Source organism: Chinchilla lanigera, unplaced genomic scaffold, assembly GCF_000276665.1.
Source record: "Chinchilla lanigera isolate Chin_1 unplaced genomic scaffold, ChiLan1.0 scaffold00006, whole genome shotgun sequence".
In the NCBI taxonomy this organism is placed as follows: Eukaryota; Metazoa; Chordata; class Mammalia; order Rodentia; family Chinchillidae; genus Chinchilla; species Chinchilla lanigera.
This window is the reverse complement of record NW_004955407.1, coordinates 3,027,040-3,042,860: the sequence shown is the minus strand read 5'-3', so window position 1 is coordinate 3,042,860 and position 15,821 is coordinate 3,027,040.

Here is a 15,821-nt window from a genome sequence, read left to right as displayed (position 1 = left end):
AGAGAGAGAGAGAGAGAGAGAGAGAGAATCAGTGCTTCTCTGAATGATTTGGGAAGAATTAGGGCTGCCTTCTTGCCACACTGGAGAGGAGACCCTCTGGAAACGTACACTGCAAGGAGGCAAATTATGCCTTCATTTGTCTCAGAACACAGCAATTGCAATTCAGACTTCTGAAGGGATGGAAAATGACGGTTCTTAAGGATGCAGTTTGGCAGACCTTAGCAAGGCTGTGTCTTTGGGAATTGGATGCTTGCCCGAAGCACTTGCCCAGCACTAATTGCAGAGCACCTGAACTTTTATCCATCATCTGTTCTGCTGCACAAAACTTGAACACTCCGATGAATGGTTTGCATTCTTCCCAGCAGCTCCAGGACAGGCGGAAAATCCTTTCCTTTAATTAGGCTATTATTTTCCATTTTGCAGCTTCAATAGAGTCTTAGAAACAGATGCCAGTTTCTCTTCAGCCTTTAGGCCAGAGGAAATCACAATAACTGCTACTGAGGAAAGAAAGTGGATAAGGCTCTGTCAACAATGTCATTAACTTGCCTCCACCTAGGTAGTCAAGAAACAGATGTTAATTACCTGACAGAACAGCCCCAAACTGAAAACAGCTTCATTGCTGGTTGGACTTCTGTTGATTGCTGGTTAATTCTTTCTGTTTGTTTTTCTATGTCTGGGAATCTCTTTCTCTCTTTCTCTCTCTCTCTCTCTCTCTCTCTCTCTCTCTCTCTCTCTCTCTGTCTGTCTCTGCTTTTGTTTCTGACTCTACCTATCCATTGTAATAGTGGGGTTTCTTTTTGCTTTTTAAAATTACTGATACGTGTTATAGCACAGTCTGTTTGGACTGCTGTAACAAAAATACTATCCTCTGGATAACTTCTAAAGAAATAAACTCATTTTGTTCAGTTCTGGAGGCTGGGAAGTCTAAGGACAAGACTTGGTTGGGTGCCTCATGAGGGTCTGTAGTCTGGTTCATAGACGGAGCCCTCTAGATACCCCCTCAGATGGTGGAAGGGAATCTCAGAAGAGTACTAAGCCTGCTCATGAGGGTTCCACCTCATGCACTAATTACGTGCTGCATTCTTCACCTTCTAATGTTATCACACTGGTGAGACGATTTCAACACATGAATGTCTGAAGGCAGAAGCACTCACAACACTCCCACCTTCACACAAAGTTTATAGAATTACTTTTACCCAACAAGATGAAACGCATATTTTAGACATTGACTTGAATAATTCAATTTACAACTAACTTTATTTGATAACAAGAAGCTTTCTGTTTGTAGGACCTTTGTTGGATTGTTAACCTCAGAGAAGGTGTCTGTGAGAGAAAAGTAGGCACTGTGGTTGGGAGTGGGGTGAGGGATTTTTGTGGGACCAGACACACACTTCTGCAACAGACGGCTTTGATCATGATAGGTGGGAAGGACTGACTGGCTTAGCAGGCCAGGAGTCAGCTGGCTGACACTGGAAAGTATTTAAGTACATGGGAGGTGCAAGGCCCAGGGTGGAATCCTGTGGAGGGGGTGATACACTTGAAAATCGTAATGGCCACCTGGTGAGGTGGTTCCAAGCAGGTGCTAAGACACTTGGACTGACTTTTTCAATGAGACAATTCTTTGCAGGAAAGTAAAATGGGAATTGATATATTCTCAGTTCCTTCAGGTAGATCAAATAATCCATTTTGACTGTGGAACATGTGAGGAAGTAAACTCAAATTCCTATGGGGGACAGGATTTAACATAAATGAGCAAAGTAGCCTCGATATTAGAATATCTCTAGAAGAGTTTTCCCTTTTGAGGTAGATTTTACTTTCTTACTATGCTAGGTTTTTAAATATAAGAATTTTTGCTTGCTCATCATTTTAGTGCAGGAGAAAGTGCACATGCACAACTGCCTCTGGACGGATAACCTCCTGAGAAGGTGGGTGCAGTGGTACGGTGTCTTCTTCCGGTCCTTTGGCCTTGTGGCTAAGAGTTGCCCTGTGAGTGTGAGCCTACTTCTGCAAGTTTGTTTGTTTTCCTCAAGGGAAGTTACAGAACAATTTTTATACGGAAACTCCCAAGTTTTAAGTTATGGCTGTTAATTCAACCTTTATGACTTATTTTTGCCAGCATGTATATTCCTCAACTTAGCAGTAACATAATATTCTCAGCACCCTTTGTTCTTAGCCCACATCACATTTCCCAGAGGCAGAGAGTAGGGTGTGATTTATGTTGCCCTAAGCCCTGGAAGATAATTTCCTAGTGAGTTGATAAACAACTCTTTTTTTTTTTTTCTTTTACCTAGAGCTTAACTGATTATTTCTCTTTTGCCACAGGCCTGTGAAATCCCCTTTGATGCATCAAGGGATGTAGGAAGTATAATATTATGGTTTACTATACGACAGATTTCAATATCCACATATCAAATCACCACCCCCCAAACGTAACATGTGTGAAAACAAATGATGATCAGACATGCCCAGCAATGCGATTTAACAAAAAGGATTCCACTTTAGTAACAGAAATTTCAAGAATACCCAAATATTTTTTTTTGTCTTTTTTTTGTTTGTTTGTTTTTGGTTTTTCTCCGGTATCAGGAACCAAACTCACGACCTTGCGCTTGCCAGGCAGGCGCTTTGCCGCTGAGCTAAATCCCCAGTCCCTTTTTTTTTTGTCTTTTTGAGACAGGGTCTCACTGTGCAGCTCAAGCTGGCCTTAAACTCGCTTTATAGCCCAAGCTGGCCTTGAACTCACAGTGATCCTTCTGCCTCAGCCCACATGCTGGGATTACAGGTGTATGCCAACGCACCCAGCTCTTCAAACACTTTTAACACTATAATTATGGGGAAAAATAAAATTGGAAGGCTGATAACGTTTAATAATAACCAATCCACCACTTATAGAAATGAAAGGACTTTCAACAGATGAAATACAAAATGCAAAAACAAAACAAAATACCACAAAGAAACCCAAGGATGTGATAAGAATTCTCAAAAAAAAGTGTAGATAGAAGTAGGTAAGCCAGAGTTATTTTTCTAAAGGTCTTTCAGGTGTATCAATCAAGGAATATATATTATAATAAAATTATGTGCTGTGAAGAAAAACTCAGAGTTAAAAAGAATCATACATAGTAGACTTTTCAGGACATTTTCAGGTTAGCCTGTTTGAGGGAGAGCAGGCTTTCATATTTTAGAGTCACTTTCTTTTGCTCAGGATGTAAGTTTCTTCTTGTCATTATGACAAGAATAGTCAGTGATGGCAAAGTATTCTTGAGTATGAGTTGTTTTTATGGCACATTCTGAACATAGGTTAATAGGGTGCACTCCTGAAACGCTGATGCTTTTAGGAATCATTAAAATTCATGCTTTATATTCTGGGCCCAAAAATGACTGTTACATGATTTAGTGGAACATTTCAGCATTTCCTCCTTCTCCTATAATTTCTCTATGTTATCAAATGGACTTGTCCCACTGGTTTCTATCAAGTATGGATCTTTTTATGAATCTAGTTACGAATCTCCCATATTCCAGTTATCTTCAGCTGTGTACAAACCACCCAGATTTTGTGACTTAAGAGAAGAACAAACAGTTTTTAACTGGACCTGTATATAGGCAGTCTGTTATCTGCGGGGTCTGTTGCTGAGTCTGTGCGGGACCTAATGGTTCACTTTCTAGCCACTCATTTAGATGGTCTTGCTATTGGCTATTGGCTAGAAGCAAAGGACATTGGTGTCTGTGTTTCTGTCCATGAGTTCCCGCACGTCATGGTAGTTGTATGTTCTGATGCAAGCAGAGGCAGGGAGGGCAACCTGCCAGCCTCTCAGGGACTTGTGCTAGGAAGATGCATGCATGGCATGTTCTATTTTATTGGTCATGCTGCCACAGAGTCCGTTCAGATCCAGGAAGAGGGGCCTGGACCTCACAAGTTGATGACAGAAATGTAAAAGAAGAAATATACATTTGCCTACCCTTTACATTTCATTTCCTGCCACTCCCGCCCCTGTGCTATCTCTGTTCCCCAGCCCCATCTTCAACTGCTTCATGTGCTGTGGGTCTCAGACATGTGAGACAAGTTGTTGTTTCCTCTCCTCCCTCTCCCCTTACTGCTCCTCTTTCTACCTCTTTTTAAATTTTTCCCCTTGCTTTCTTCCTGACCATCCAGCATGCTATACATTTGGTAGACTTAATGGTGCTTCAGGAATAAGCCGAAATATGTTTTTTTATTTGAAGTTATTTCCCAACTCTGTCTACTCACTGGAGTTAAGAACAATTTTTTGTGGTTACTGACTGTGTCATATGAATATGTTGCTCCTGAGTTTTAGCATAGTGCCTTGTACACTGCGAAAATCAAAGGATTATCTGTCAAATGAACTAACTTGGGGGAACAAGGGAGAGCTATTGAGAGACTGAGCCTGTACTAATCCTGGAGTCCAAGTGTGCCTCCACTCTGCAACCTTTGTACCACTTTGGTCAAGTTACCACATGCAGTTTCCCTTATCTTGACTTTCTTCACTTTTCAAAAACAGGTGAGCATGTCATGTCTGCTTCATGAGCTTCACAGGGACAATGACAATAAACAAGCATTGTATATAAAAACACCTTATGCGTATATTTACTAGTGAAATACATAATTTTTAAATTATCTTCAGTGGAAAGTTAATTTTTTCTTCATAAAACACTTGACAAAATTATCAAGTCTTGACCAAAAGCATTATTCTAGAAAAGAAATCCTTATGTTTTGCTAAAGTTATAAATTTTTCAAAAACCTCCTTAAGGAAGAAAACCTTTGGATCCTTGATTAAAACCCAGATCCTTAGAAATGTGGTCAGCTGTGCAGTTATCACAGGAAAACAGGATATGCTGTACTTTTGTAACTCACCTGCCCTGAGTTGCAAACATTTGTAAGAAATATGAATCAATTTTGTCAGTGCTGAAGAAAAAGAGGTTTATTTTAAATTTGTCACATAGTTTGAAAAGGAGTACTTGAAAATATCATTTCCTTATGTGATGGTCCTTCTGGCGACAGTGCATGTGAAAGCTGTTTTCTTCTAAAACGATCCTCCTTCATTTGAAAGTAAGTAGCTCTTTTCATTATGGGGAAAAAATGAGAAAAATGTTTTTACAGAAATTACTGACCTGAAAGGTGGGAAGGAGAGAAAAATTGAGATGGGATTGTGCATGAGGAAAAAGTGTGTCTTGGCACATGACTTTCAAGGAAAATAGACTAGGCAATTTCCATTTTAAAAAAACTGTGCATTCAGAATGCATAAGAGCAATACAAGGACACAAAATTTAATGCTGTGAGAATGGATTTAAGTGTGCATGTGTATGTGTGTGCTTAAAAGTGCTTAGCGTGACTACAGGGGGAAGCTTCCATGACAGAGTGAAGGAGTCCTGTGAGCAGTATGTGCAGACTGCTGCATGTACAGAGGAGGAGTGCACAGAAAGCAACTTTTTATACAAGGAAAACCTGTGCTATAACATTGTTGAGAAACTGAGAGGTGATTCTTCCTGAAGCTGTACACAGTCAGGGCTGTAAAGTCATATATCTAAGGGGAATTGCACAAAATCAAAAGGCAAGAATGAAATCTTAGCAATATACATACAAAGAGAATAGTACATGAAGAATATATTAAATGAAAACTATGTAGTCTTCTAACACGCTTCCCCCTGGTTTTGGTATAAACTTTAATTCCTTCATTATGAGGAATATATATATATATATATACATATATATATATAATTTTATTGAGGTCTAGTTTAAAATTAAAATATTATTGAGTTTTGAGAACTTAGTTTTTTAATGAATAAATTATTAAAATTTTAATTGACATGCATCTATAAGTATATGTAATCATGTGCTACAGTATAATATTCCTTTACATATATAAGATATAACAAGTGTACAGTGAATGTTTAAATTTGAAAAAACCATTACATTAAAAGATACTGTCTTAGTTACTTTTTTCATGGGTAAGACAAAATTTTTATTGGTTAGACCCCACCCCCAAAGTTAAAGGAGGAAAGGTTTACTTGGCTCACAGTTTGTAGCAGTTTTAGTACATAATTGGTTGGCTCCAAGGCTGGGTGGCTTGGCAGAGGGGCATCACACAGAAAAACTGTTTATGGAGGTCAGACTGTAGCAAAGGAACAAGGGAGAGAGAGGGAGGATAAGCCTCTTTCTGTCCCTTTTATTGTATGCAGGTTACCTGCCCTAGGGTGGGTGAAGCACTCACACCCTTAATCCCAGTATTGGACCATGAATCAATCACAAACTAGATTCAGCCCCCATCCAACTGAATGAGGCTGTTGGGGGGACATCTAGACATAAACCACAAAAGACACATTGCCATTAATTTCCCTCAAAATACTACCCCTTGCTTTGAAGACACTTATCTCATTGTTTTTGACACTTACTGGAGCAGTGCTGGAAGTCCTCTTTTGTGTGTGCTTTTATGAGATGTGATCAAAAATAGGGTGAGTGCTGTTGCCAAGTGCCATCAAATGGAAAAGGAGGAATAAAAATATTAAAGCATGTCCACCCACCTTATTCACCAAATCTGGCACTGTGTAACTTCTGGCTCTTTCCCAAAGTTAAATGGTCATGAAAGGTAAATGTTTTGAATTAATTCAGGATATGGTGGCACCCACAACATTATAATACATGAAAAGGAACCTTCAGAATGGCTTCAGAAAGTGTCAAGAATGGTAACTGTGCTTGAAGTGAGGGGAGTACGTTAAGTGGGACTAATAGCAGTATATCTTTTACTGTAACAATTTTTAAAAATTTAAACATTCACTGTACCTTTTATCACACCTTGTATAATGTACAGTGTGCAATGTCAAATCAGAATGGTTAATGTACTCACCTCAAATACTTATATCTTTGTGTTGGAAGAATTCACAATCTTCTTTTCAAACATTTTGGAATGCAAAATAGATATTGTTTTTCTCTAAACCTTGAGGATTAGCGATGATGAGTACTTTAAAAAATTTGTCTACCATGTGCATACCTTTCTGCAGAATAGGGGATAGAACCCTGGGCCTTTGCACTAAGTCACATTCCTAATCCTTTCTATTTTTATTCATTTATTTTTAAAACAGGCTAGTACTATATTGCTAAATTGCCCAGGCTGGGCTCAAACTTGTGATCCTTCCACCTCAGCCTGTCAGAATGCTGGTTTTACAAGCATGCACCACGATGCCTGGCTGTATATCTTCTTTTGAGGAATATCCATTCCAATCACTTTTTCATTTTTATATCAATTTTTTGTTGTTGATTTTTTGATTTCAACATGCAGTACATTTTGAATATTAATTCACTGTCAGATGAATAGCTTGCACCAGGCATTGTGGCATATGCCTGTAATCCCAGCACTTGGGAGGCTGAGGCAGGAGGATCTCCATGAGTTCAAGACCTGGGCGCCATAGAGAGCTCAAGGTGAAGTTGAACTACATAGTGAGATCCTAAACAAAGCAAAGCAAAGCAAAGCAAAGCAAAGCAAAGCAAAACAAAACAAAACAAAACAAGAATAGCTTGCAAATGTCATATTTTGTTCTATAAAATTTCACTCCGTTGATTGTTCTCTTTGATGTGTAGAAGCTATTAGTTTGACATAATCTCATTTGATTTGCTTTGTCTTTTTGAGGCACAGTTTCACTATGAAGCTCAGGCTGGCCTTGAACTCTCAGGGATCCTCCTGCCTTAGCCTCCCTAGTGCTGGTATTACAGATGTGTGCCAACACACCGGCTTCATTTGACATTTTTTTGCTTTTGTTTCCTGTGTTTTTGTGGGTTTTATGCTGAAATTTTTGTAATACTAATATCGTGAAGAGTTGCCACCATATTTTTTCTGACAGTCTCTCACTTTCAGTTACATTTAAGTTTTTGATCCACACTGAGTTGCTTTGTGTATATGAGATATGAGAATCTGGTTTCATTCTTCTGCAGATGAGCAGCCTATTTTCCCAGAAGTGTTTATTGAAGAGATTGTCCTTTCTCTAATGTATATTCTTGCTGTCCTTATCAAGAACAAATTGGAAATGGATTGATTAATTAATTAATTAATGATTTCACTGTTCTGTTCCATTGGTCCATGAGTATGGTTCTATGTATAATATAACTCTAGTCTTTTGTGAAGTTAATGTGTTATCTCTATCTTCATTTTTTTATTCAGGATTGCCTTGGCTTTTTGAGGTCTTCTGCAGTTCTGCATAAATTCTAGGATTTTTTTTTTTTTTCTATTTCTGTGAAGAATGTCCTTGGAGAGATTGCTTTGAAAGGGCATCACTTTAAGTATCACAGACATTTAAACAATATGTATTCTTCCAATCCATTAATATGAGATATCTTCCATTGTGTGTGTGTGTGTGATTTTCAATTTCTTTTATCAGTGTTTCATAGTTTTCATTGTAGAGATCTTTCATCTCCTTGGTAAAATTAATTTTTACATATTTTATTTATTTAGTTTTGTGACTATTTGTTCTTACAAATTTATTTTTCCTTAATTTTTTTTTACAGAGAAACATCATGATTTTTGCATTCTTATTTTTAAGTTAAATATTTACTAATTCAGTAGATATGTAGTGCACAATTAATATCCTCCATGAACTTTAAACACCTTAACTAAGTTTTCACCTATGTGTACGTGTACCCCATGAAAAGCCTCGTTACTTCCAAGACAGGAAGTGACAGTGCCTGAGTTTCCTGTTCTGTGTTCCGGAGTAGAGGCGGAGACGCCTGAGCGCGCCTTCTGTGTTCCGGCATGGGTAGTACAGATGAGGAGCACATTACAGTGCTAACCTGAAAGGACACTGCTGCTCTTATGTGGTAACAGTTGCTGTTCCTCCAGTTACGCATTTGAGAAAGGAAAATATATTAGAAATGATTCCCAGGTTTAACTTGACCTTTTTAATCCAGCGTTGTTTAATGTGCTGCTGTGGTAGGGCAGACTCTTCCTGTAAGTGTGTTTATTTCTTCCCAGCTGAAAATGTCCTGTCTCGTGGGTAAAGACTGAGCAAGGGAGCGAAGACGGCCTGGGAGGGCCGAGAGCGGGCCTGCTGTCCGCATCCCCTCGGGATCTGGCTCTCGCTCACGTTTGTCCCGACACCGTCGCCAGGATGGCGGGGTGGGTCGGAGTCCACAGGGCTCTGACTTCCTCTGCTCTGCCTCTGGCCCATCGCTGTTCTAGTGGGTGGGTGGTGTTCCACAAGGTCCTCCTAAAGTTTATTTTGCACTGCTCCTAGCCTCATTTTTCTCAAGCAAGAAGGGATCCTAAAATATTATCAATGTGAAAGTCTTCCGAACTATGACTGCGATTCTCAACAACCTGAACTAATTTTTCAAGAGTTCCACAGAAACGAGTTCAAAAAGAGTTTCTCCAGGGAAGGCAATAGGTATTTCAAGGCTAATTCAGACCTCTTTGAGATAAATAAGAGGAGTGCTTTCAAGTTTTCTTTTTTACTTATGAATTTCATAAACATTAAGAGAGTGAAAAATTTTATATTTCTAATTTGACTGTAAGATCTCCTGATTTTGCTTGTAGCAAGTGATGTTCAAATTCACTTATGTTTGCTTGTAAAGCATCTTTGAAATAGAGAGGATCTGGAATATTTCCTTAGAGGAAAATGTTATACAACAGTTAGTTTTATGTTCCCTTGAGCCAGACTTCCAATTTTTGTTTGATAGTGCACCTTAAAATGTTCTATTTTATGTACAGACATTTTCCCTGGTAAAATAAAGACAACTTTGTTGAATCATTACTAAACTCAACTGGAGGCCAATCAGAAAGTTATTTCATCCATTACCTACTTCATTATCTGAATAATGTTTCTGCTATTTATTGAATTATTTTTTACCTTAATTTATGCAAATAGGCTTAGATTCCTACTTCCTTGAGAATCAAACTGAACTAAATTCTTATAGGGCTAACCTCCAGGGTCCCGTCTATCCACTAAGATGCATTGGGATGTGCATGCACCCACTAGAACGTACATGTACATGCGCTCACATTTCACATGAGGGTCTCATTACCGTGCCCAAGCTGGACTGTAGTGGCTACTCACAGGGACCTGCCTGCTGCTAATCAGTGTGTGCTACTAATCAGTGTGTGCAGCCTGGTGATTCCCAGGTCCTGAAGTTTCACCATGCTGATATCAAACAGCATGGACAGGTGATCAGCATAGTATACTACAGCCTCAAATTTCAATGCCCAAGCTATTTCCCCAGCCTCAGCCTCCTTAATATCTGGGACAATAGGTGCACACTACTACGCTTGGTTAAAACATATCTTTTAACAGTATCTATTTTTTGAAAAAATACATGTGTTGCTAAACTTTATGCATAACATAAGTACAACTTTTACAAATAAATGAACAAATATACTTGTCTAGAATTTTAGAATAACTATTTAATATTTATACAGTGTACACAAAGACAGAAAGAGAGTATGTATTCTATGCATTGTTATACATGGACCCTTATATTGTAAAGGCATCTGTCTGATAAGGTAGGTATTAGCTGTGGATACTGTTGAACACTTTAAATATAGCTAGCATGACACACTGCAATAATAATATTTAGGATCTGTGGTGCTAAACTAAATATACTAGTAAGATAATTTTATTTTACTTTTTAAAGTGTATAGTAGATAACTTAAAATTATATGTGTAATTCACATTATTTTTCTATCAGAGTTTTTATAAAGAATGTATTATCTCAACAGTAAACATACTTTGTATCTTGTAAATATGTACATAGGGGAATGGTTTTCAAAAAATTTTATGAATAGACCTATGTGATTAAAGAAATTTTTTACACTATATAATCCTCCCTTAGCTGCAGTTTTGTTTTCTGTAATTTCAGGTACCCATAGTCAGTTGCAGTCTAAAAATATTAAATGTAAAATTCCGGAAATAAATACTCCTAAGTTTTAAATTGTGCGCTATTCTGAGTATTGTTATAAAATCTTGTAATGTCTGACTCAGAGTCACTTGGAGTATTAATTGTCACCTTGTCCAGTGTATCTAAATTGTATATGTTATTCACTTAGTAATAGACATGGTGAAGTAGTACTTGTGTTCATGCAACTGTTTTTACTTAATAATCACAAAACACAAAAGTAGTGATACTAATAATTCAGATATGGCAAAGAGAATCTATAAAGTGCTTCCTTTAATGGGAAGGTGAAAATTTTCAACTTTATGAAGAATAAAAATTATATGCCGAGATTGATAAAACCTAGGGTAAGAATCAATCTTCATTTTGTGAAATTGTGAAAAGGAAAAGGAATGCTAGTTTTGCAAAAGTTAAATCCCTGGTACATAATAAATACCTAAGATGGAAAAGGTATTCTATTTGTGTTTGTATGTATAGGAGAAAACAACATGTATTTAGAGCTTTAACTCTATATGTGGTTTTAAGCAACCACTAACGGCCTACACATAAAAAGCAACTGCTGTGTTATGAAACATTTCATTTAACATATCATAAAGATAGCATGGGTAGAATATCTTAATAAATTCGTGTTTTATTGTTATTTTCCCAGACATATTGCATTCCTTATAAACTCTCATTTCTGAGACTTGCTTTCTCTGATTTTTTTTCAGCTTTGTAAGTATTTTTTTTTTTTTTTTTTTTTGGTACGGCAAATTGAACTCACAACCTTGCACTTGCCAGGCAAGCACTGTGCCACTGAGCTACATCTCTGGCTCGTAAGGTTTTAAGCTTCTCTGTTAATTTTCTTCTTGCCATGAATGACTGAAAGTTATCCAAACAAAGCTGATTAAAATATTTTTGAATTGAGAAGTTCAGCCAGAGAATTATTTTCAACCTAAATGGCCAACAATATTAAGATGAGAAGCTTAAGACAATATAGTGTTTATGTGTTCAGTTCTATGGGGAATGCCAGTCACCTGTAAAAGACAATAATGCAGAATGAAAGAAGCAGGATAAAAAACATAGGAGATATTTTTTCTACATGATTCTATGAGCTTTTTACACTTCCCAATCACTGGGTTTGCCAATATTAATCAGGCTCCTTATGATACATTTTGAATTTTTGTCACTTTAGATAAAATTGTTTTAATTATGCAGTTGATAGGAGCATAGGACATTATTTTATCAATGCTTCATCTCTCAGGTGATTAGATATTGCAGGGTTAAAGTGTTAGTCTACTCTCTAATTATAGACAGAGCACAGAAACTTGATTTTAATCTTTTAAAAAATAATTTTTCTCATTTATGTAAAAGTACATGTTTATTGGAGAAATGAAAAATAACATGCAGGGAAATATGAAGAAAAACCACATGATATTTCTTCATTACAAAAATGCTTTATTAACAGAGTACCTTATTTTATATCTCAGTTTAGTAGACTTAAAATTATGCATCTGATTTTTAAAAATTTATAAATACTGAATATTCAATATTTTATTCAGTATTTGTCTCATTTAACATGATGTCATAGCATTTTAATATTTTACTCAATTTTATCTAAATATGCTTTATAAATGATGACATCAAGTTTGTATTATAGATACATTGTATTTTATTTACCAATCCTTTAAAATCAGGAAGTTTTGTCCAAGTTTTACTCACATACATTCTTCTGAAATAAATAGTTATTATTGTAAGTTTCTGGCTATGTCTTTTTTTTCCACAGGCTAATCAGCAAGATACATTATGGAGCAAAAAAGTCCATATGTCACTAAAATTTGATCAGTATGAAATACATTTTTAAAAATTACTTGAATATAACTTTATAGTTTGTAATCATTAATTATATAGCTCAATAAATGTACATAGATAATACATATAAATAAAACATTGAAAGTAAGTATATTTACAAAATTAAGATTTCAGAAAATATGCAAAGCACAACTTCAAAAATCTAATAGTGACAAATTTTAAAATACAACAATGGTATGGAAATGAAAGTAACTGCAGTTGTAGAGATGAGTATACAAAAAATTTTAGTATGGTTTGCAAAGCTGTATAAGGAATATAAAGACACCTAAGCAATTGAGAAATACTATATCAGAAAAGAAATGATATATCAAAGAAGAAACAAAATAATATAGAGAAAATGACTATCTGATGACAATTTTGAAATATTGATTAATTATCGATCAAGAAGTATGTGATGGGAAAAGGTGGAACAACTAAAATTAAGAATAAGCAAAACTCTGGTAAATGTATAGATAAGAAAAAGTAAGCAGGTTTCTCTTTGCTCTGTCCTGTGCCAGATTTCTCTGATAATTGCCTTAAATGAGCTTTTCCTTTTGTAAACAGAATTCAAAGAAGCTTCCGTAAGGTGAGAGAGGTGATAGATAGCAGGAAAGTAATAGGCAGCCACAAAGAGTAAGTCAGGGTTTGCTTCACAGACAGCTGCTTTCGTGAGAAGCAGTTTTCATTATTTGCAGCCAGCTTGTCTGCTTTTCCCCTCTGAAGTGCTGTGGAAGAAGGTAGTTCGCACTGAGATACTGCTTCTCTTCCAATAATTTCAGACTTTGCTAGTGCAGAGAGCATGCCCACCTTTCATAAATTAATCTTTCATGATAAAGAACTTCATATATATTCTCACCCTCATCATGTTCCAAAATTTGTCCTAAAACACTTTATTAATAATAGCTGATTTAGATTTTAAAGTAAGTCGATTGTATTTGGTTGAATTTCATTAAAAGTAAGAAACGTCAATCTTGCAAGTTTAAAGAAAACCATTTTTTCCACAGAAGGAGGCTTTAAGAGAGTTTGAAATATCTGAAAACATAACATCTTTCTTTAAGAGGAAATGTTTAATTGTATTTTATGTTACACATGTGTCGATAAAATAATAGCTTTCATGCGTGAGTGAGCAGTGTCTCAGCCCAAATTCCTCCAAGCAGTTGTGGGGGCCCCTGTAGAGCACTTGAAAGCTTGGGGCGTCTGAGGACACCTGAGGACATGAGCTTACTGTCCAGTACAGGCAAACAGCAGGACACACTTATACAACCATGACTTAGCTTTAGACAGCTGCGCATGTGCTACAGAGTTAAGCCAATATACAAGAATGTAAAAGTGATAATAGCACATATGAAGACTAAACAATAAAGATGCAGCTGTGCTGTTCTCCCTGCTCTGCTTTGTTTGCTGATGAGGACTCCTCATGCTTTCTTTTCCCTGAGGAAAAAAAAAAAAACCCTTGGACCCTCCCCAGTCCTAACAAGTGGCACAGTTGGCAGGATGCTGAGGTGACAGGGAGGCAGAGCTCCAAGGAGCTGCTGACATGCATCCCCAGCCTAACCCTGGTTACCTATAGCCGCCTTCCTGGTTGCTTGGAAGCCCCAGAGGACTGGGAAGGTGTCTGTCTGGAACACAGGGATGTTCTGAAAGGCTTAGAAGTGACAGGCAAATCCTTTTCCCTCACCATTAGATGGCAGGGTGGGTAGCTTGGCTGTAATTTATTCTCTTCCATCATGTGGGGCAAGAAGTGGATGACCTTGTCTGCATGTAGAACAGCTGCAATGGACAGAGGAGGACCTGGAGCAATGGCTGGCTGCTATGGATATCATGCTGCGAAGCATGGGAAGTACTGTCTCCTCCTGCAGCATGTCCAGAAGTATAAGTCCTCAGGTCTTGGAGAATCCCCAGGACAATCTTCTGGTTTTGCATACTGTCTCGGTTACTTTTCTCTCGTTGCTGAGATAAAATACCCAACGTCCAAAATTAAGGAAGGAAAGGTTTATTTAGCTTACAGTTTGTGGAGGTTTCAGTCCATACTTGGCTGGCTCCAAAGCAGAAGATAACAAAGCAATAAGAGCAAAGGGGGGAATGGCAGCCGAACAGCAATGCAGCCAGAGCAAAAGGGAGGAATCGTGGGAATCGTGGCAAGCAGCTTTTTTCCCTCCCTTACTTTGTAAACAGGCTACCCCCACCTAAGGGGCATGTAGCTCTCCCATAATTACCACGCCTTCCTCTTCCACAGGCTCAGGATGTATACAAAGTAAGCACCCTGGCTTCCTGTTGAGTCACTTAGCCAAACCTCTAGACTCCCCAAGTTGACACAATGTATCAACCATAACACTCCACCCCTTGTCAACTTGGCAACCAGATACAATTCTTTAAACCAGTTTCCAGGTACAAAGACATTATATTACATTAGAACCATAACACATACCAGGCCTGCTATTTACTATTTACTACTACTATTTTTACTCACAGATTGTCAAACTCTCAGTGAACATGCAGATGGAATCAGTGAAAGTACCTGACATCCATTGCCTCCACAAAAAGTCTACTCAGGGGAACACTGGTGCCATGCTTTATACAACATGCTGTACTTTTTCCCCAGAAAATCGTGGTAATGTAACTTCAGCTCTGTGGGAAATAGACTCTGAGGCCCAGGGAGTATAACAAATGTCTTGGGACCCCATGAAAAGTTCATAAGATTCATGGAATTACACTACCCTATCTTGGATTTTTCCCTTTGTAGTGTATATTATCCTCTTTCTACTCACCTGCTTATTATTGCCATGCCTAATCATTCTATTTCAAAGATTTGTCACCAAAATATTGTGCCAATTTCACAGGTGGTTGCTAAAGGCCACCTCAGTATGATTTTCCTTCAGTCTGGACAACTCCCTCTCCCTGACCACCATTGCCCCTAATCAGAAGAAAGTTAGGAAAGAGATATGCTGCCCGTTTTCTTTATCTAACCACAGAGTCTGGAAGGAAGGAATCTGACCATTACCATCATGGTCTAAACAGAGAGCACTTTAAATCCCTTCCCCCTGCCGTGCTTTTGCACCTGCTTCAGACAATAGGTCCATAGGGCCCAGTAAGCACAGCTACATCCCAT